Here is a 24,171-nt window from a genome sequence, read left to right on the forward strand (position 1 = left end):
ATATAATATACCATAGCGTGCGTGATCGTCCGATCTATTAAAATATAACAATATTGTTCCCGTACGGTGAACGGCGTGAACAAAAAGCGTTTAAAAAAACGCAGGGATTGCTTTTGTTAAATTACATTTTATGTATTAAAAAAAAATAAAAATAAAAAGTGATCAATAAGTCTGATTGAGAAAAAAATGTTACTAATAAAATAGAGATCATGACGCAAAAAATGACACCCCATACGACCCTGTAGGTTAAGAAATAAAAGCGCTATAAGAGTTACAATAGGGCCATTTTAAATATACCTATTCTCAAAAAAAAAAGGTTTTACTGCTAATAAAAATAGTATAAGGTTACAAAACCTAGTAAGCCTGCATATCGTTGTGTTCAGGATGACCTATAGAATAAAGAAAAAATATCAGTTTTACCGTTAAGTGCATTACGTAAACATGGAACCCCCCCAAAAATTGTGGAATCACATTTTTTACCCAAATTCACCCCATAATTGATATGTGGGGGTTCCGTGATTCATTTTATGGCAGATTGAAAGATGCCATTACAAAGCACACCTGCTCCTGAAAAAAAAAACCCTCACGGCCCGCCCTTGCCACTTGTGACACTGTCACTTTAAGCATCCCGAGAAGCTGCGGCCACGCAGCTTCTCGGGATGCACAGATCGCTTTGATGCTCCGCCCGCACAGTGAGCGGGCGGAACATTACAGCGATCAGAATACAGGAGAAGGACTTGTCAGCGTCCTCCTCCTGTATTCTCTCCCATAGGCTGCCGGCACTTCATACCAGCAGCCTATGGGAGGCCGGGCCGTGACCTCTCCGGCAGGCGTGAGGATGTGACGTCATCACGTCTGCCGGAAGTCCCGTCCCTGCGGCTCGCAAGATGGAGCCCGAAGAGGAGGAGGAGAGCTGCTGCCTGCAGCCACAGCGCGGATTAGGTGAGTAGGATGTTTGTTTTTTAGGGGCACCTCTGGGGGCATTATTAGTTCTTGAGGGCACCTCTGGGGGCATTATTATTGTATGGGGGCACCTCTGGGGGCATTATTAGTTCTTGGGGGCACCTCTGGGGGCATTATTATTGTATGGGGGCACCTCTGGGGGCATTATTATTGTATGGGGGCACCTCTGGGGGCATTATTAGTTCTTGAGGGCACCTCTGGGGGCATTATAATTGTATGGGGGCACCTCTGGGGGGATTATTAGTTCTTGGGGGCACCTCTGGGGGCATCATTATTGTATGGGGGCACCTCTGGGGGCATTATTAGTATATGGGGGCACCTCTGGGGGCATTATTAGTATATGGGGGCACCTCTGGAGGCATTATTGTATGGGGGCACCTCTGGGGGCATTATTAGTTCATGGGGGCACCTCTGGGGGCATTATTAGTCCATGGGGGCCCCTCTGGGGGCATTATTAGCTCATGAGGGCACCTCTGGGGCCATTATTTGTTCGTAGGGGCACCTCTGGGGGCATAATTAGCTCATGAGGGCACCTCTGGGGGCATTATTATTGTATGGGGGCACCTCTGGGGGCATTTTTAGCTCATGGGGGCCACCTCTGGGGGCATTATTAGCTCATGGGGGCACCTCTGGGGGCATTATTAGTTGATGGGGGCACCTCTGGTGGCATTATTAGTCCATGGGGGCACCTCTGGGGGCATTGTTAGCTCATGAGGGCACCTCTGGGGCCATTATTTGTTTATGAGGGCACCTCTGGGGGCATAATTAGCTCATGAGGGCACCTCTGGGGGCATTATTATTGTATGGGGGCACCTCTGGGGCCATTATTAGCTCATGGGGGCACAGCAGGGGATCCTACATACAGGGGGCATCCCACATTCCTACTCACTTTACTGCACATTACACCACACAGTGCAGTTACTATGGGAGCCGACAGGAGGGAGGAAGGGAAGGAAGTTGCTAGAAATGTGCGGAGCCTAAATTGTTTGTCTCGCAGGTTCTAAGGGGATGAAACGTATCTGGAAGGAATCATCATGGAGGACTGGGCCGGATGAAGAGGAAAAGGGAAAGTGACGCCTCAGATCAAATAAGACATCACCGGTGAGTCACTGTATGACGGTTTTCTTATTTTGTAGAACATCATTTAGTAGGGGTGCCCCGAGGTGGAAAAGGTTGGGAAGCACTGCGCTAATCTGTCCCGCTGCGCCCGCTGGCACATGCTGTCATCTGATTGGGCCTCTTACCTAATCAGATGAGAGCAAGTACCAGCGCCCCCTCCTCCAGACATCTGCGTTGGCGGCCCAAGCTATGTCCTATGGCCGTATCTTTACCGCGTTGAGCTCCAGCTTGTGCTGCATCTACATTATCTGTACTCAGAGATATCACTGTGTTATCTGTGGTGTTACATAGGACTGCAGGGGACATCTACTACATGATCTGTACTCAGAGATATCACTGTGTTATCTGTGGTGTTACATAGGACTGCAGGTGACATCTACTACATTATCTGTACTCAGAGATATCACTGTGTTATCTGTGGTGTTACATAGGACTGCAGGTGACATCTACTACATTATCTGTACTCAGAGATATCACTGCGTTATCTGTGGTGTTACATAGGACTGCAGATGACTACTACATTATCTGTACTCAGAGGGATATCACTGTTATCTGTGGTGTTACATAGGACTGCAGGTAATATCAGGTGACTTCTCCAGGTTGCAGAAGTTCAAACTTCATCATGCCCTGCTGACAGTTTATAATGGGAGTTGTAGTTTTGCAGCATGTGGCTCTTCAGGTTGCAGCACTACAACCCCCATCGTTTCCAACTGCAGTTCATGATGAGAGTTGTAGTTTTTCAGCTGTAGAGTCAAAGATTGGAATACAATGATTAGACAATGACACAGTACAGTCCATTATCTATAGGGGGCAGTAGTGCAGTACATGAGGTGGAGGCAGTGACAGGGCATTAGAACATGGTGGCACATAAGAGTAATTGGATATAACGTTAGATAGGACTTTGCCTGATCGGGTGAGATGGGGGGCCCCAAGCTAAAATTTTGCACCAGGGCCCATCAGCCTTTAGCTACGCCCCTGCCCCCCCCCCCCCCCTCACATATAGCTATTATCTCCTGGTAGTAACCCCCTCCCCTCACATATAGCCATTGTCTCCTGGTAGTAAGCCCCTCTCCCCTCACATATAGCCATTGTCTCCTGGTAACCCCCCTCTCCCCTCACATATAGCCATTGTCTCCTGGTAGTAACCCCCCTCCCCTCACATATAGCCATTGTCTCCTGGTAGTAACCCCCCTCTCCCCTCACATATAGCCATTGTCTCCTGGTAGTAACCCCCCTCTCCCCTCACATATAGCTATTGTCTCCTGGTAGTAACCCCCCTCTCCCCTCACATATAGCTATTGTCTCCTGGTAGTAACCCCCCTCTCCCCTCACATATAGCCATTGTCTCCTGGTGGTAACCCCTCTCCCCTCACATATAGCCATTGTCTCCTGGTGGTAACCCCCCCCCCCCCCTCCTCTCCCCTCACATATAACCATTGTCTCCTGGTAGTAACCCCTCTCCCCTCACATATAGCCATTGTCTCCTGGTAGTAACCCCCCCTCTCCCCTCCCATATAGTCATTGTCTCCTGGTAGTAACCCCCCCTCTCCCCTCCCATATAGTCATTGTCTCCTGGTAGTAACCCCCCCCCCCTCTCCCCTCACATATAGCCATTGTCTCCTGGTAGTAACCCCCCCCCCCCTCACATATAGCTATTATCTCCTGGTAGTAACCCCCTCCCCTTTCCCCTCACATATAGCCATTGTCTCCTGGTAGTAACCCCCCGCCCTCACATATAGCCATTGTCTCCTGCTAGTAATCCCCCCCCCCCCCTCTCCCCTCACATATAGCCATTGTCTCGTGGTAGTAACCCTCCCCCTCTCTCCCCTCACATATAGCCATTGTCTCGTGGTAGTAACCCCCCCCCCCCTCTCCCCTCACATATAGCCATTGTCTCCTGGTAGTAGCCCCCCCTCTCTCCCCTCACATATAGCCATTGTCTCGTGGTATTAACCCCCCTCTCTCCCCTCACATATAGCCATTGTCTCCTGGTAGTACCCCCCTTCTCTCCCCTCACATATAGCCATTGTCTCCTGGTAGTAAGCTCCCTCTCTCCCTTCACATATAGCCATTGTCTCCTGGTAGTAACCCCCCCTCTCCCCTTCCATATAGCCATTGTCTCCTGGTAGTAGCCCCCCCTCTCCCCTCACATATAGCCATTGTCTCCTGGTAGTAACCCCCCCTCTCCCCTTCCATATAGCCATTGTCTCCCGGTAGTAGCCCCCCCTCTCCCCTCACATAAAGCCATTGTCTCCTGGTAGTAACCCCCTCCCCTTTCCCCTCACATATAGTCATTGTCTCCTGGTAGTAACCCCCCCCCCCCCTCACATAAAGCCATTGTCTCCTGGTAGTAACCCCCCCCTCTCTCCCCTCACATATAGCCATTGTCTCCTGGTAGTAACCCCCCCCCTCTCCCCTCACATATAGCCATTGTCTCCTGGTAGTAACCCCCCCCCCCTCTCTCCCCTCACATATAACCATTATCTCCTGGTAGTAACCCCCCCCCCCTCCCTCTCCCCTCACATATAGCTATTGTCTCCTGGTAGTAACCCCCCCCCTCTCCCCTCACATATAGCCATTGTCTCCTGGTAGTAACCCCCCCCCCCTCTCTCCCCTCACATATAACCATTATCTCCTGGTAGTAACCCCCCCCCCCCCTCTCCCCTCACATATAGCTATTGCATCCTGGTAGTAACCCCCCCCCCCCCCCCCCCGTCTCCCCTCACATATAGACATTGTCTAAATACCAATGTACCATTACTAAAATCCAGCAAACCAAGACCTACAATACCAGTATAGAGGAAACATATATTATCACACCTTCACCACATAGTAAATAACATTACTACAGGGTCACTTCTGCCATAAGGCAGAATGAGCATTCTGCCTCAAGCTGCAGATTCTGAGGTCCCTGCATTTACACGGAACGATAATTCGCCCGATCGTACGATTAACCTTTTTTTTTTTATAACGATCAATGTTTGGACGGAACGATATATTGTACGGAAAATTCGTTTTGCGATCCTTTTGCAACCGCTTAAGCCTATCTCGCACATAGGTAAAATCGGTGAACGACTGTTTACATGGAACGATCTGAGAATTTTTTTGCAAACGACGATTTAACAACATGTTCAAAGATCAAAATGGACGATTTCTAGATCTGCTAGATCGTTGCTCGTTTACTGGACCTATTACACGGCCTGATAATCGTTAAACAAGGGCTTCAGGGACATCGTTACCGATGTCCTTGCAGCCCTTGCTTAACTATAAACTTTACCTATCCACGTTCCAGAGCTGCTGCTGCCGTCTTCTTCTATACGGATTCCGCACGCAGAATGGCCTGTCAGCTGACAGGCCGCTCAGCCAATCACAGGCCGGGACCGCCGCAGCCTGTGATTGGCCGGGCGGCCTGTCAGCTGACAGGCCACTCTGAAGCTAGAGCGCACAGGACCCTGGTAGAAGAAGACGGCAGCAGCAGCCCTGGAACGTGGATAGGTAATGTATATCGTCAGTCGCCGGCCGTGCACTGCTATTACACATAGCGGTGTGCAGTTGGCGCCCGAGGAAAATAGGTCCTAACCTATATCAACGATCAGCCGATGATCGTTGTCATCGACTGATCGTTGTATTTATTACACGGAACGATAATCGGCCGAATCGGGCCGATTCGGCCGATTATCGTTCCGTGTAATAGTACCCTAATGAATATGCTCTTTGGGGGTAGCTTACTGTATTAGGTGGTCTCCCACATTACAGGGGCACACTGAATGATTACTGGATTTGATCCAGGGAGGGGATCTATAAAGCATAGCGAGGGATAAGGTGATGATGTGGGTCCCATGCTTTATACTTCATCATCATTTCACCTTCTCATCCTTTATAAGTCATCAGATTTGTGCCCCATAAGGCATGAGGTGATAAACAATAAGGCACAGTGGCACAGGGCATGCTGGTCACACAGCTGCGTGCGTGCGGTATATTCACTGCTGTTACATGTATGTATATGGTCTATACACTGCCGGCATATATACTTATGTGTGACACAGTGACTGCTGATATATTTTTATGTGTGTGGTATATTTATAGGTAATATCTACCTATGTGTGCGGCATTATTGCTGGTAGTATATATGTATGTGTGAAGTTGATTACTAATTATTAATTGGGGGGTTAGGGTACCGCTTAAATTTTGACCTCAGGCAGCAGAAAAGCTAGAATCGGCCCTGCATCACTATACCATTACTAAATAACATCCACTATACAAACACCAGTAATCCCCTATACTCTGACCCATATCGAGGAGGAGACCAATGTTACACAAGCGCTGCACACAACGTAAGTAATTACAGTGCAGGGACTCACAGGTGACGCCTTCTCTGATCGCAGTCGCTCACTTTTCGCTTTGTTCTCCATGTGGCCTGGCCATCATTAAGACTTCTTCCGGCCACAACTTGTCTTTAAAGAATTTGCCAGAGAAACACTTAAGACTTCTTTCCCATACAGTATACGCATCCTCTGTGCCACCATATACTAGTTAGGTCCCCTGTGTGCCTCATATGGTAATTAAGTCCCTCTGTCCCCCATATAGTAGTTAACCTCTTCTGTGCCCCTTGTAGTAGATAGGCTGCCTCTGTGCATTCATATAGTAGTTAGGCGCCTCTCTCTAACCCCTAATAGTAGTTAGTCCCTATCAGTGTCCTGATATAGTTGTTAGGCCTCCATTTTGCATCCATGTAATAGTTAGGTGCCCCACTTTACACCCATATAGCAGGTAGTATCCCCCATGTAGGAACCACAGTGTAGGTAATCCGCCTGGTAGTTATCCCCCCCCCCCAGTAGTAGTTGGTAGTTAAGTGACCCTCCAGGGTCCCCCTATAGGTAATATCTCCCCCATGTAGTTGGCCTCCCCCTATATGTGATCCCCCTGCTAGCCACCAATAAGTAATATCCCCAGTAGTCCCCTTGTTAGCCCTTCCCATTAGGTAGTACCCCTTATGGTGTAGGCAATATCCTCTGTTGGTAATCCATTTGATAGTCGCCCCACTAAATGCTCCCCGAATAGGTAGTCACCCCATTTTATAGGCATCCTCTCTGTAAAAAAATAAAATAACAAAACACATACTTACCTAGATGAAGCAGTCCATGGTCACATGATCGCCATCTGAGAGACTGGAGTACAGATGCGAATATTCCATAATACGCACATGATAAATCACAGCTAAGAAAATTTTTAAAAATAGCCATGCCCACATAAGTCAAGAAGGAAAAAAAACAGGCGTAAGCTGTCATATTCACACATACACCCAGCTACACTGTTTAGTAAATCTGAAGAAGGTCTGTGCACATCACACATACGCCCAAAAATGCTAAGGAGCACAAGGTACACTGCTTGATACATGTCCCCCATGGTGTATGGATTATGATATGTAATATACATGGTGTACGTATGATATATGTATACTGTTTGTTATATACATAGTGTATATGTGATATATGTATACTGTATCTTATATGCATGGTGTAGGTGTGATAATGTATGCTGTATGTTATATACCTAGTGTGTGTGATATATGTGTACTATGTGTTATGTACATATGGACCCCGCTGGTGACAGGCACAGATAGGGATGAAAGAGAAAAACTAAATTAGGAGATATGCATGCCGTTGACTGACAGTTATAGACATTATCAGGGAAATAAATAAATGCTCAAAAAAAGGACCCTCTTACAGAATTTATTTAGGGGTGTAGGTTGCATGAGCGTTTCAAAAATGTATTTTCTCAGATTGAATGTGCTACAGTGGGTAAAAAATAGAATTTCCAATTTTTACACTGGTCAACTGTCAGACCAGTATGACTTTCCACGTCGTTATGTAATGCCAGCATGTAAAGTCTGCCCTCCACTAATGATGCTGTGTATGTCCCCTATGAAAAAAAAAAAAACTGTAAATGTGTTTCCCCAAAAGAAATGTGTTTCCCCAAAAGAACAGTGACCCAATTTGGAAATCACAAATTTAGGAAATTTTGAGAATTTAGGAATCAATACTCGTATTGGTATGCCTTGAAGCAGTCTTTAATGCAGAGGCCTGTTTTATCGAGACAGGTATCGCATTGATAACGTGTCCTTTCTAAACCCCCTTTTATATCACACCCTGCATTTTTGGGGGGGATCTCCCCTTCTTGCCATTGTGAGGGACTACACCAGGAAAGTGTTACTCTGGCACGATACAGGGACCTCCAGTTGCATAAGTACTTGGCCCTGCTTCTCCGCTACCAAAAACGAGGGCCTTGATGACTGCCTCCTGGAACTGATGGTATTTCGGTGGCCAGCCGATCTGTAAAGTATAAAAGCATTATACAGTGCCGACAGCTTTTTGTACTACACGTTGGTCTTTGGCAAAGCATTGTATGGCTTGACGACTTGATCAGACAGATCAACTCCTCCCATGTACCGATTGTAGTCCAACACAATCGGGTTTCAGTGCAACTGCGCTGTTACCGCGAACAGGGACAGGGGTGGTGCCAGCACCATGGATTGTAGTCAAAATAAGGAAATCACGTTTGTCCCTATACTTGACCAACAACGGGTTCTGACTAGAAAGGGCCCTGCTTTCAACCCATGGCAGTGGTTGTGCCACAACATGTCAGAAGGCCTCTTTGGTTTTTCCTCAAGCTACAAGCTATAGCGGGATTGGAAGAGAGGGATACTGGTGTAAAAATTATCCACATAGAGGTGGTAACCTTTAACCACTAGTGGGAACATTAGTTCCCAGACGAGCTTACCATTTTGGGGGTTGAATGTGGGTATCCCTCCCTTTATAAACTCTGAACCTGTGAGTGTATCCTGAGGTACTCTTACAGAGTTTGTAGAGTTTGACGCTGTACCTTGCCCTCTTATTTGGCAGGTACTGCCAAAATTGGACTCTCCCTTTGAAGCTAGGGATTCGTCAATGGAGATATATTTCTCTGGAATATTTACCTCTAAAATTTTGGTGGCGAGATGATCGATGACGGGCCTAATCTTATACAGGCAGTCATGTGCACGATCATCCCCGAGGGGGGGGGGGGGGGGTCAGAGTGAATTATCGTTGTAATGCAAAAATTTGAGGATGGCCTATGGTTGACTATGCTCGCTCAACACTACCACTCTATATTTTCTCATTATTCAGAGCAAAGCAGAGGGAGATGTGTAAATTACAGTAATTTTGTTTTGTATTGTATTTACAATACAAAACAAAAACGTAATTCATTACCAAATTACTGTTATATCTTATAATATCACAACATTTCAAATATTTGGAGTGATACTGTCTATAAGTTGAGGATATGCATTTCTTTTGCGACTTTTTGTGCAACTTTTTTTGCGACTTTTTACTTAGATACATTTACTATGGCAGTGCAACATTTTAATAAATCAGTCACAAGATATTGGAACAAAGTACACACCAATCCCCATTAGAATAGTTGCACACATTAGACTCCTTAGTAAATGTCCCTCTATGTGTTTTAATTAACAAGGATAATTGTACTTCTTGTGTTCTTTCCCATATACATCGGGGATTAATATGTTGTTGTTTTTTCAACTTTATTTATACCCAGAAGGATATTACCAATATGTTATAAACCAGGATATGCAATCAATGGAGTGTGTGGCAGAAGGTATAAATGCACAGCACCTAGGGACGTAACAGATTTTTAATGGACTATATGTACCTATGCAATATTTTATTTTTAGGAAGTTATTTATCTTATTAAAAAAATCGGTTTCAGATAAGAAATAAATATCTCCTTCCTTCAAGATGAACTTTGGAAATGTAACTTGCTTATGGTATGTAAAAGAGTTTAACAGATTGAGAGAGCAATGTTATGGTGGGACTTACATGGTCAAAAAACAAAAAAGTGTACTGTTTCTCAAATGTGTTCCTTAAAGGGAACATATTCTTGTACTCTAATCTACCAACATCATGTTTGGACATACTGAGCATAATGGTCTACAGAATGTAAAGTATAGAATTCTTTCTAGATTTTGTAAAATTTACAGCTACTTTTGCAAACCTATAACCTCGATTTTGTAGTGCATATTTAAAAAATTTTTTTTTATACATATGTTAAAACACAAATGTGTATAACAAAAAAAGGTAGCCCATTACCCTACTTGTCCTACTAACAGTGAGGCCGGGATCATGTAAAGTATTATAATCAGGAGCAAACACAGAAAAAAAAACTATAACAAAAAAAATGCCCCTTAGGCTTTGTTCCTATAATGTTTTTTGTTTGTTTTTTGTGGTCGTCTTTTGGCTCCAACACACAATTTATGCAAGTTATGGCTGTAATATACATGAACCGGAAGCATATTTGCACCAATGTAAAAAAAAAAAACTGCTAGCTAAATGTTGATCAAACTACTATGTGTGAACCTAGCCTAATGCTATATTTGACTTATTTACACCCTCAGTAAGTATCAGGATGGATTTGCATACTGTTTAATGTGTGCCTTGTAAGAAGATTGATGAATGTGCTTCACTATTTGTAAGCCAGATTAATGGATATTATTACATGTTATGATTGCAGAGTCCTTATCCTGCGTATAAAGAAGTCAAAGAATAATATGATATAATATATAGCATGCACACAAAAAATAGAATATGTATCATGCACACAGAAGCATACCATACATCATACTGTCTATCATTGTCAGCTACACACCACCAACTTCATTGACTCCCATGGTCGAAAAACCCCCCATGCATGTGTAACTTCTAAACCTGTTCCTTTCTTCTTATACTTTACTGTTGTGATCTTCATATGTACATTTCCCCACTATCACAGATCTGGAGGATTTATTATTATGTACCGGGAAGATGTGTGAGGACAATGCCACCTCCGTAAATGAGATTTTTCTTCAAGGATTCAAAACCCTTTACAACTATAACATTGTGTTCTTCTTATTCCTCCTTCTAATTTTCATAGCCATACTGGTTGGAAACCTTCTTATCATTGTATCGGTATCAGTCAGTCAGAAACTTAGACATCCCATGTACTTCTTCCTTAAGAATCTATCAATAGCTGATGTATTACTCACATCCAACATCTTACCGGCATTGTTACATATCATTCTATCGGGAGGCAGTCGTATATCTCTAACTGGATGTATTCTCCAATATTACGTACATAACTTAGTTCTGATTGCTCAGTCATACATCCTAACAGTTATGTCCTATGATCGATATCTCGCCATCTGTTACCCATTACACTATGTCACCATTATAAATACTAAGAACTGTCTGTACCTTGTGAGCTTCTCTTGGATCTTTTCCTGTATTCTTGTGTCCAGTGAATTGATAGTTATAGTCCAGATGAAGTTTTGTGGCTCCAGCGTCATTGACCATTTCTTTTGTGACACTGATAAAATTCTTGAAATTTCAACTTCTTATAATTTGATTCTAATGTGGGAAGATTTTGTTGTCTCTTTGCTTTGTATCTTTTTTCCATTTCTTTTGATTGTTTCGTCTTACCTCTGCATCTTCTTTACTATTCTAAAGATTTCCTCCGTGTCTGAACGAAAGAAGGCTTTCTCCACCTGTAGCTCTCACCTGCTGGTGGTCTGCGTTTATTACGGCACGCTGATCACCATTTATATAGTGCCGTCTGGGGATAATGCTCAGATTGCCAACAAGTTCAAGTCTTTAATTTACATAGTGTTACCGCCGCTTATTAACCCTATAGTTTACAGTTTAAGGAATCAGGAGATGTTAGAGAGTATAAAGACACTTACGTATAAGTATATGCGGGCAGAGAAATAATGGAGAGTGTAGTGGTGTGGTTGTTTTTGTACACTCCAAGATGTCGGCCTTGACACCTACTTTTATAGGTTGTTTCATAACTCTAATAAGGTCAAAGCTACATAAAGAGTCATTGTTGGGTAAAAGCACCACATATGGGCTACATTTACAGTCCACAGAAATACAGTTTACACAGAACTTTTAAGAGTTCCTAAAGCATAAAGTGTTGTGCATAGCCTAGAATATCCAATCACAAAAGTATACACATCATAGGGGTAAAGAAGATGGCTATTATGGGGTCTCTAGAGGAAGGGGGCTGAAATTAGATTGACAAATACTGCATAAGTGTTAAGACTGCTATACGTAAAAACTGCTCGGGACGGTTGCTAGGAGCGCATCGGCGGCGTCCATAGCACCCAGACTGCTTCTTATTTTCTGCTTTGCTATTTCTTGATGTAGCAGTGGCTAGGGTTTCACTCCCCCTGCTGATTGGCATTCAGTGTTTGTGATCTTAGTGATTTTGACTGACAGCTGACACTACCAATCAGCTGTTGGTATCTGGGCCGGGCTGAGACTCTTAGTTCCATAAGTACCTTCATTTGTCTCATGTTCCTTGCCTGTGGTAGAGCCTAGTAACCCTAATTTGTCTTGAGCTAGCATTTCTCTGACCTTATTATCTTGTTTAACTGACCTCTGGCTATTGGACCTTAACTACTCTTTCCTGACCACTATTTTGTACCTGAGTAATCTGAACGTTGCCGACTTGGACTGCTGACTATCCATTTTTGTGTGTATTTGTCTTGTGTTGTTTTGTTTGTTTTCACCTAACGGCAGGAGAGGGAGCATCGCCCAGTTGTCTGCTGCTGTTTAGCGCAGAGTGCGACAAGTAGGCAAAGACAGCTAGGGCAGGTATCAGCAACAGGGACTGCACTGTCTATTTGTCATCCCAGTCCCCGTTCTAACATTATCACAGGCCCAAAAAAACACTGCCAACCCAGGTGATCGGAATGAGTACCGATACTTCCGTTGCTGACCACCTCGAAGCGATTGTCTAACTGGGTGAACAGTCTGGATCCCCGCCAGCAGCGACTCAGACCCCAGTAACAGCACCCAAAACATAAGACCAAAATTCTTTTACTGGACAGATTTCAGGGACACACCGACAAATACCGGACCTTCAGAGAATCCTGCTATTTATATTTCAGATTTAACCTGTTTGTTTCCAACAGCGAAAGGGTTGCCCTGATAGTCTCCCTTCTTCAAGGTCCCCCGCAGGATTTGGCCTTGGTCCTTCCTTCAGACGCTCCCGAATGGTAATCAGTGGAAGCATTTTTCACTTCCCTGTGACAGAATTATCATGATTCGAATCGTGTTGCAGTGGCGGAGTCCCATCTCCTATCCATCCAGCAGGGCCGTCGCACTGCGGAAGAATATTGTGCTGAGTTCCGCCAATGGTGTACCCTGACTGGATGGCAGGACTCCCCACTAAAAATGTTATTTCGTCAGGGTCTGTCTGATTCTATAAAGGACATTATGGTTAACCATCCCACTCCCGACTCCCTTAGTGGCTACATGACACTAGCTGTGACTATTGACGGCAGATAAAGGGAAAGGAAATTGGAAAAAATGGGGGGCGATTTCAAGTCAACCAAGGTCTAGCCACTTCCTAAAGCCCTTTCCCACAGTGATAGAGTCATCCTCCTCTCCCAAGGTCCCCAATGGGCCCATGGTCCTGGGTAACGCCTCGGCTAGAAGAAAATATAGAATCGAGCATTCCCTCTGCTTATACTGCGAGAAGGCAGGTCACCTTCTGACAACATGTCCATCAAAGCCAACCCTAAACCTGGGAAATACCAGTGCCTGAGTGATGGTCCGGAGTGTCATCCAGGCACCCATGTACCTCCAAAAAAGTTTGACAAGTTTCTGTTGCCGGTTACCCTGGTGTTAAATAATTTCATTCTTCCCTGCACAGCAATGGGGTATTCAGGTGCAGCGAAAAAAAAACGTGCTTTGAAGGCCGAGTCTTTAGCCCTTGAGTTGGTGTCCCTATGTTGTCCTTTCACTGTGGTTGGAGCTGATTCCACCCCCTTCAGGGGTGGAGCAGTGGTGTTGCAATCCTGAGGACTCTATGCAGGTTAGGTGCCTCCACCAGATGAAGATGTAATGTTTTTTTAGATAAATTGGCCGCCAATATCATCACCTTAGTTACGTTAGCACAACCCGGTGTTCAATTGGAGGACCACAGAGCTGATAAAGTGGGGTAGATTTTGTGGTTCCCATTTGTAGTTCCTTTTTTGTGTTCAATTGGAGAGGCTTCTAATTTACCTGGTTCATTTTCGATTATACTGACGTTTTTAATGAGGCCATTGCTGACTCCTTGCCTCCTCACCATCCTTATAACTGCACCACATTTCCCTAAAGGCCACATTTTCAATCTGTCCCCCACAGAACAACAGTCAATGCAAAAATACATACGTGCCAGTTTGAGGAAGGGTCACATTAGGCCTTTGATGTCACCTATGGGTGCAGGGTTTTTCTTTGTAGTGAAGAAAGCTGGAGTTTTGCGTCCCTCCATCAATTACAGAGAGCTTAACAAAAAAAAAACGTCAAAGACCTGCATCCATTTCCTCTGATCCCGGATCTGCTCAACCAGGTATGAGGTGCCTGTTGGTTCTCAAAAAATTGATCTTTGGGGCGAATACAATCTAATTTTGATCAGAGAAGGTGCCGAATGGAAGATGGCCTTTAAAACTCCCAAGGGGAACTTTGAGTACCTTGTCATACCCTTTGGGTTAAGTAATGCCCCTGCTGTCTTCCAAAGGTTTGTCAATGATATTTTCCCTGATCTGTTTGGTTAGTACGTTAAAGTATATCTCGATTATATCCTTATATATTCGCGAACTTTTACAGGAAGTTTATTAGAAATTTTTCGCTCGTTGTGAAACCGCTGATTGAACCACACATGTCATCAAGTTCAATCAAAAACTGTGCACAGTGTGGGCCGAGAGTCTCGCGACTCTAACCGCTTCACAACAAAAACATGTTCAATATGCCAACCACAACCGTCCTGGCCTAAATTTGCTCCCAGGTTTATTGGACCCTTGCCCATTACTGAATTTTTTAACCATGTGTTTTTCAAGCTACAATTACCGTGGTCACTAGGAATACACCCAGTTTTTCATAAAAACCTTCTCAAAAAATACACTCCTCCAGTGGTCGCTGGTTCTCCTCCCCTTCCAGTGGTTGTTTAGGGTGAAATAGAGTATGAGATCGAGCGAATCCTAGACTCGCTGTAATCAAAAGATTACATTTGGAATACCCTAATAAACCTAGAGGTCCTTGTGAAGGTCTGGAAGCCCCTTATAAGGGGGGGGGGGTTCTGTTAGGAATTCTGTACGTAACAACTACTCGGGCTGGTTGCTAGGGGCGGCGTCCATAGCAGCCAGACTGCGTCTTATGTTCTGTTTTGTTATTCCTTAATGTAGCAGTGGCCAGGGTTTCACTCCCCTGACCGATTAGCATTAGGTATTTGTGGTCTTAGTGACTTGACTGACAGCTGACTCTACCAGTCAGCTGTCGGTATCTGGGCCGGGCTGAGACTCTTAGTTCCATAAGTACCTTTATTTGTCTTATGTTCCTTGCCTGTGATAGAACATAGTAAACCTTGTGTATCTTGAGCTAGCATCGCTATGACCTGATTATCATGTTTACATGACCTCTGGCTATTGGACCTTGACTTTTCTTTCCAGACCGGGATTTTGTACCTGAGTATACCAAACGTTACCGACTTGGACTGCTGACTATCCGTTTTTGTGTGTATTTGTCTAATCTTGTTTCGCGTGTTTTCACCTTACGGCAGGAGAGGGAATGTCACCCGTTTGTCCTCTGCTGTTTAAGGCAGAGTGCCGCAAGTAGGCAAGGACAGCTGGGGTGGGTATCGGCGACAGGGACTGCACTGTCTATTTGTAGGGATTTGTAGTTTTCCCAGGCATGATGGGATTTGTAGTTTTGCAACAGCTGGAGGGCCTGAGTTTGACACCCCTGTTCTAAACTGTAGGTGCTTAAACTGTTTTGTGCTCACTGCATCTTCCAACAGATTGCAGCCTGCCCTCTCAGTGCCTCAGCCTCAGAATTGGCATTAAACTACAATTTTCAGGCATTAAGACATAATCTATATGTCACACAGGCAGGCCATTGGATCACCCCCCCCCCCCCCCCTGCACTACATAGTCCCGAAGGGGCGATCCTTGCTTCCTTACCCGGCCGGGGTCTGCGCCGTAATGGCGCTGATCCCGGCTCGCTACTCAATTGCTTTCAGCCGAAAGCAATCGAGTGCCAATCTCATTAATCTATGCGGTATACCTATACTGCATAGATCTCAATGAGATATCAGTGTACTGATACTAGAAGTCCCCCAGGGGGTTTCTAGTATAAATGTAAAAAAAAAAAAAAGGTTATTATTCATAAAAAAAACCCTCCCCTAATAAAAGTTTGAATCACCCCCTTTTTCCCAAGTTATAAATAAAAATAAATAAATAGATAAACAAACATGTTTGGTATCCCTGCGTGTGTAATTGTCCAAAATATAAATTTATCACATTCCTGCTCTCACTCTGTAAACGGCGTAAGCACAATAAAAATCCCAAAGTGCATAATTGCGCATTTTTAGCCGCATCAAATCTAGAAAAAAATGTAATAAAAGGCGATCAAAAAGTTGCATATGTGCAGTCAAGTAACCGAAAGAACTCATCATGGCGCAAAAAATGACACCTCACACAGCCCCATAGACCAAAGGATAAAAGCGCTATAAGCCTGGGAATAGAGCGATTTTAAGGATCATATATTTGTTAACAATGGTTTGAATTTTTTACAAGCCATTAAATAAAATAAATGTTATACATGTTACATATCATTGTAATCGAAATGACTTGAGGAACATATATAACAAGTCAGTTTTACCCCATGGCGAATGGCGTAAAAACAAATACCCATAAATTTAAAAAAAAATCTGTTTGTTTTTTTCCAATTTCACCACACATTGAATTTTTTCCTGGTTATGTAGTGTACTTTATGAAAGAATTCAGCCTGTCATTGCAAAGTACAATTAGTGGCGCAAAAAATAAGGGCTCATGTGGGTCTCTAGGTGAAAAAATGCAAGTGCTATGGCCTTTTAAGCACAAGGAGGAAAAAAACGGAAGTTCGAAAATGCTAACTGGCCCGGTCCTCTAAGGGTTAATGAAGCAGTGACAAACAAACTAAAATACAGTATGCTTAAGAGGCCATGGAATTTGTTGTTGAGCTCCGTAAACATTTTGTGTGAGAGCCTGTTGTGACCCTCTTCTATTGACAGGTGGGTACGCTTAACAGCTCTTCCCCCTCCTCTTCTCTCCTTTTTGGGCCACGGAACTAAGTCCTCTGCAATTGTTCCAGATGTCAAAGAATTTCAAAGTAAAGTCTTGTGGTATTGTGTCACTCGAGTACTCCTCCCCTCTTCCTCACACCGGGGGCTGAGAAGGCTATACAGGCAGTAAACAGTGTTGGCCAAAATGTGTGTAATGTGAGGGGCACAAGACCGCCAGCCTAACATGAAGTCAGCCATGTGCACCAGACTCTGAACAGGCAAGACTTCATTGTCCTCACCATGAGGATAACTCTCTATCTACACTTCCACCTCTTCTGACCATCTGCTTCTTCTCCTCTTCCCCAACCTCCAGTGCGGGCAAAGAAATAAAATGAGGGTGGTGTGGCGATCAACCTATATACGGCCTTCCTTCATGAGTCAGTCTTATTGGTCTGCAGGAAGCGTTTCAGTAGACAAAGTAGTGGTATGATTATGCTCATAATAACGGCATTGCCACTGATCTGGGTTGACTCAAAGTTGAGTAACACCTCGTAGATGTCAGCCATCCATGTTGCATCTGGTATTCTCTTCCAGTGTATGGCCACATCGCACAAAAGTCAGTCTTCAGGGCGGCTGTTGTCGATTTTCAGAACTAGGTTTACACAAGGTATACCTTTAGGAGCTGCTCTGGCAAATCAGGGTATGTTTTCAGAAACCCCTGAACCACAGCTCCACAGGCCTATTGAGCAACATTTGTGCTTGTGCTCAAAGGTCTGGGGTATAAACAGCTGAAAACTGCACTCGTACATATTTGTGAATGTGGTGGATGACCGAAGGGACAGTTGTAGGGTGGGAGGCACACATGCCTGCGTCCGGGGCAGGTGAAGAGTGGGAGGTGGACATGCCTGCATCCTGAAAGGAGGATTGGAAAGGAGAGCCGTGCAGGCGCTGGTTGTAGAGCATGGCCTTCGTTCTACCTAGTCTCAAGCTGGTGGTAATCAGGCTGGTGACTATGGCTCCCCTGTTGATTGTTGGACAACCAAAGTTGCACAACACAAATCATTTATCCTCATTGCTTTTCTTAAAAAACAAACAAAAAAAATGTCAGAGCAATGAAAACATACCACTCTACACGGAAGTTTGCCGCAACGGAGTGCTCCAGGTAACAGTAGCAGCACCACTTATTATGGCCCTTCTTCTTCCTGAGGTGCCTCCTGAAGCATTACCCGTGAATCAGGGAAGGGACCTGAGAAAAGCTGCTCTGGTTTTCGAGGAGTTTTTAAAAGTGCAGAAAGCGCGCCAACGGCATCCTTGGTAACCGGCCCGGCCAGTTGTTAGGGACGTGGCAGCATTTCTTTTTGATGTAGTGTGGCCGGAGCTTCACCCACCCCAGCCGATCGGCATTAGGAGTTAGCCATTTGTAATTAGCTGACTGACAACTGGTATCGCCAGATGAATAATGGATCCCGGCACTCGCTCGCATCAATGCTTCTTAAAACTTTACTGTAACATAGATTCAAACACTGCAGGCATTATGACCCTCCGGTCTTTATCAACAGCATAAATCAAAATGGTCATAGTAACACTCCTGTGCACAGTTTGGGCCCAGAGTCTGAAGACTCTCGAACATGCCCAGCAAAATCAAATTATGTGGTGGTAGATAAGGTCTGGGTGTCCACCAAGAATTTACTGTACAACTACTAAATTCACATTTTGATAAACAGGTCCATTTCCAATCAATTAATTCATCCGGTTTCATTTAAACTGCAATTACCAGGTTCATCCTGTATATCCATAAATCATTACTTAAGAAATATATTCCACCTGCAGTACCTTGCCCTCAACCTCCTCCGCTGATCATTTAAGGAGTATGAAGTAGAAAAAATTTTAGGGTCTTATAGGCTCCATACTACTATACTGTATACAGTGGACCTGGGTTACTGCCCAAGATCTCCATTGTACTGACTTGGTTAAAACATTTCCTTTGGCATTTCCCTCCAAGCCTGAGGTCCCTGTGAGGGTTCTGGGGCCCGTCTTGGGGGGGGAAGGGGGTGTTCTGTAAGGAAACGGCCTGCCCCAAGTAGATTGCCACAAAAAAGGAATTGAATCGCTAAAAACAGCAGCACGTCAGTGAAAACCGTTGGCACAAAAAAATGTTCTAGCAGTAGATGCTTGTGCTGTGAATGGATACCCAATGAACCAACAAAGACCTTTAATTCTCAAATCACAGATGACAGAGCGTTTTGCGAAATGCATTGTGTCGCATTTAATAACTGTTTTTACAATAAATCATTATATGATATACATCAGTTGATGCCTATATTGGACCTACACCCTATTGTACCTCGTGGTGGAGTGGAGTTTTTTTCTGGCAGTATCCCAGCCAGGCTGGTTGCTAGAGACGCGGCAGTAATGGAGCTGGTACGGCCAGTCAGCTGTCTGATGTGATCTGGGCTGGGACTCCTGGTCCCATAAGTATCCTCCACTTGTCTTTATTCCTTGCCTACAATAAAGCTTCAGACCTGGAGTTCCCTCTTAAACTAGCGTTTGTTCCTGCATTTATTCTCTGGTATTTTGACCAGGGACTGTCGTCCAGTTGTCCGCTGCAGCCTAGGGTAATTGAAGCAAATAAGCAGGGACAGCGGGGTGGGTGCTACACCTGTCTTTTGTCGTTAAGTCCCCTACTCTAACACAAAATCTTAATTCATTACCAAATTACTGTTATTTCTTACAATATCACATATTTTCTTAATTCTAGAGGCCTCGTTCACACTTCTATTAATCTACTAATCTACTATCTATTAATAAGTCTATTTTTGAATTGATACTCTGAAAGTTCATGATACGCATTTCTTCTCTTTTTTACATGTTTTAATTAACAAGGATAATTGCATTTCTTGTGTACTTTCCCCATATACACCAGGGATTAATAAGTTGTTGTTTCAACTATATTTATACCCAGAAGGATATTACTACTATGTTATAAACCAGGATATGCAATCAATGGAGTGTGTGGAAGAAGGTATAAATGCACAGCACCCAGGGACGCAACAGATTTTTTTATGGACCATATGTACCTATGCAAGTTCTTTATCATATGTAAAAAATCTGTTTCAAATAAGAAATTAATATCTCTTTCCTTCAAGATGAACTTTGGAAATGTAACTTGCTTATGGTATGTAAAAGAGTTTACCAGATGGAGAGAGCAACATTATGGTGGGACTTACATAATTAAAAAGTAGAAAAGTGTAATGTTTCTCAATTATATTTCTTAAAATAAAATATTCATGTATTCTAATCTACCAACATCATGTTAGGACATACTGAGCATAATGACTGATATATATGTAAGCAAAACACTAAGGAAATCCTGAAAACAACTTAAGGATTGGCATTGAGAAACACTGGTCTACAGAATGTAAAGTATAGAATTCTTTCTAGATTTTGTAAAATTTACAGCTACTTTTCCACACATTTAACCTCGATTTTGTACTTTATATTTGGAAAGCAATGTTTCATCCATATATCATACAAATGTGTTTAACAAAAAAAGGTAGGCCATTACCCCTGCCCTACATAACAGTGAGGTCGGGATCACATGAAGTATTATAATTAGGAGAAAACACAAAAAAAAAACAATAACGAAAAAGATGCACCTGCTTTGTTCCCATAATGTTTTTTTGTTTCTTTTTTGTGGTCGTTTTTTTGGCTCCAATACACAACTTATGCAAGTTATGGCTGTAATATAAATGAACCGGATGCATATTTGCGCCAATATAAAAAAACAAAAACTACAGAACGGAAAAAAAAACATTGTGGGAATACAGCCTTTTGTGGCTTTGGCAAGAACTGCTAGCTAAATGTTGACCAAAAGACTACGTGTGAACCTAGCCTAATGGCATATTTGATTTGTTTGCACCCTTGGTAAGTATCAGGATGGATTTGCATACTGTTTATTGTGCACCTTGTAAGAAGATTAATGAATGTGCTTCACTATTTGTCAGATTAATGGATATTATTACATGTTATGGTAGCAGAGTCCTCATCTTGTGTATAAAGAGGTGGCATATTCCATGAAGTGCCCATGAATCATACTGTCTATCATTGTCAGCTACACACCAACTTCATTGACCCCATGGTAGAATAACCCCCCGTGCATGTGTAACTTCTAAACCTGTTCCCTTCTTCTTATACTTTACTGTCATGATCTACATATGTACATTTCCCAACTTTCACAGATCTGGATTTATTATCATGTACCGGGAAGATGTGTGAGGACAATGCCACCTCCGTAAATGAGATTTTTCTTCAAGGATTCAAAAACCTTTACAACTATAACATTGTGTTCTTCTTATTCCTCCTTCTAATTTTTATAGCCATACTGGTTGGAAACCTTCTTATCATTGTACCGGTATCAGTCAGTCAGCAACTTAGACATCCCATGTACTTCTTCCTTAGGAATCTATCAATAACTGATATTTTACTCACATCAAACATCTTACCGGCATTGTTACATATCATACTATGGGGAGGCAGTCACATATCTCTAACTGGATGTATTCTCCAATATTATCTACATAACTTAGTTCTGATGGCTCAGTCATACATCCTAACACTTATGGCCTATGATCGATATCTCGCCATCTGTTACCCATTACACTATGCCGCCATCATAAATTCTAAAAACTGTCTGTACCTTGTGAGCTTCTCTTGGATCTTTTCCTGTATTCTTATGTCAGTTGAACTGATAATTATAGTCCAGATGGAGTTTTGTGGCTCCAACGTCGTTGATCATTTCTTTTGTGACACTGATGAAATTCTTCAAATATCAACTTCCTATAATTTGGTTTTAATGTGGGAAGATTTTGTTTTCTCTTTGCTTAGTCTCTTTTTCCCATTTGTTTTCATTGTTGCGTCTTACATCTGCATCTTCTTTACCATCCTAAAGATTTCCTCCATGTCTGGACAGAAGAAGGCTTTCTCCACCTGCAGCTCTCACCTGCTGGTGGTCTGCGTTTATTACGGCATGCTAATCACCATCTTTATAGTCCCATCTGAAGATGACTCTCAAAATGACAAGTTCAAGTCTTTAATCTACATAGTGTTACCGCCGCTTATTAACCCTATAATTTACAGTTTGAGGAATCGGGAGATGTTAGAGAGTATAAAGACACTTATGTATAAGTTTGTGCGGGCAAAGAAATGCTGGAGACTGTAGTGGTGGGGCTGTTCTTGTACCCTTGACACCTACTTTTATAGGTCATTTCATAACTCTAATAAGGTCAAAGCTACATAAAGAATCATTGTTGGGTAAAAGCATATGGGCTACATTTACAGTCCATAGAAATACAGTTTACAAAGAACTTTTAAGAGTTCTTAAAGCATAAACTTATGCATAGCCTAGAATATCCAACCACAAGAGAATACACATCATAGGAGTAGAGAAGGTGGCTATTATGGGGTCTCTAGAGGAAGGGGGCCGAAGTTAGATTGACAAATACTGCATAAGTGTTAGGACTTCTGTACGTAATAACTGCTCAGGCCGGTTGCTAGGGGTGCTTCGGCAGCGTACATTGCAGCCAGACTGCTTCTTATTTTCTGCTCAGCTATTCCTTGATGTAGCAGTGGCCAGGATTTCACTCCCCGTCCGATTAGCATTCGGTGTTTGTGATCTTAGTGATTTTGACTGACAGCTCACACTACCAATCAGCTGTCGGTATCTGGGCACGGCTGGGACTCTTATTTCCATAAGTACCTTCATTTGTCTCATGTTCCTTGCCTGTGATAGAGCCTAGTAACCTTAGTGTATCTTCAGCTAGCATTCCTCTGACCTTATTTTCTTGTTTATCTTACCTCTGGCTACTGGACCTCCACTATACTTTCCGGACCGCGATTTTGTGCATGAGCATACCAAACGTTGCCAACTTGGACTGCTGACTATCCGTTTTGTGTTTATCTGTCTTGTTTTGTGTGTTTTCACTTTACGGCAGGAGAGGGAATGTCGTCCAATTGTCCGCTGCTGCGTAGGACTGAGTGCGGCAAGTAGGCAGGGACAGCTGGGGCGTGTATCAGCGACAGATTTGTCTTCCCAGTCCCCATCCTAACATTATCACTAGCCCAAAAAACCACAGTCAACCCAGATGATCGGCATGAGTACCGATACTTCAGTTGCTGCACGACTCGAAGCATTGACTACAAAGTTAGAGGGTGTTGCCGGTTTGGTAGCATGATTGTCTCACCCCAGTAAAAGCACCTGTTTAAGTGGTAAAACATAAGACCAAAATGCTGTTACCGGACAGATTTCAGGGAGATACCGACAAATACCAGACCTTCAGAATATCCTACTATTTCTATTTCAGATTATCCCGTTTGTTTCCGATGGTGAAAGGGTTGCCCTAATAGTCTCCCTTCATCAAGGTCCCCAGCAGGATTGGGCCTTGGCCCTTCCTTTAGATGCTCCCAAATGGAATTTGGTTGAAGCATTTTTCACTTCCCTGCGCCAGATTTATGATGATTCAAATCAGGTTGCAGTGTCCCATCTCCTATCCATCCAGCAGGGCTGTCGCACAGCAGAAGAATATTGTATGGAGTTCCGCCAATGGTGGACCCTGACTGGATGGCAGGACTCCTCACCAAAAACTTTATTTCGTCAGGGTCTGTCTGATTCTATAAAGGACATTATGGTTAGCTATCCCACTCCCGACTACCTTAGTGGCTACATGACACTAGCCGTGACTATTGACCACAGAATAAGGAAAAGGAAAGGGGAAAAAATGGGGGCAACTTCAAGTCAGCAGAGGTCTAGCCAGTCCCCAAAGCCCTTTCCCAAAGTGACTGAATCTTCCTCCTCTCCCGAGGACCCTGATGGGCCTATGGTCCTGGGTAACTCCTCGGCTAGAAGGAAATTTAGGATGGAGCACTCCCTCTGCTTGTACTGTGGAAAGGCAGGTCACCTTTTGAGGATCCATC

The sequence above is a fragment of the Dendropsophus ebraccatus genome, chromosome 4, assembly GCF_027789765.1.
Source record: "Dendropsophus ebraccatus isolate aDenEbr1 chromosome 4, aDenEbr1.pat, whole genome shotgun sequence".
NCBI lineage: Eukaryota > Metazoa > Chordata > Amphibia > Anura > Hylidae > Dendropsophus > Dendropsophus ebraccatus.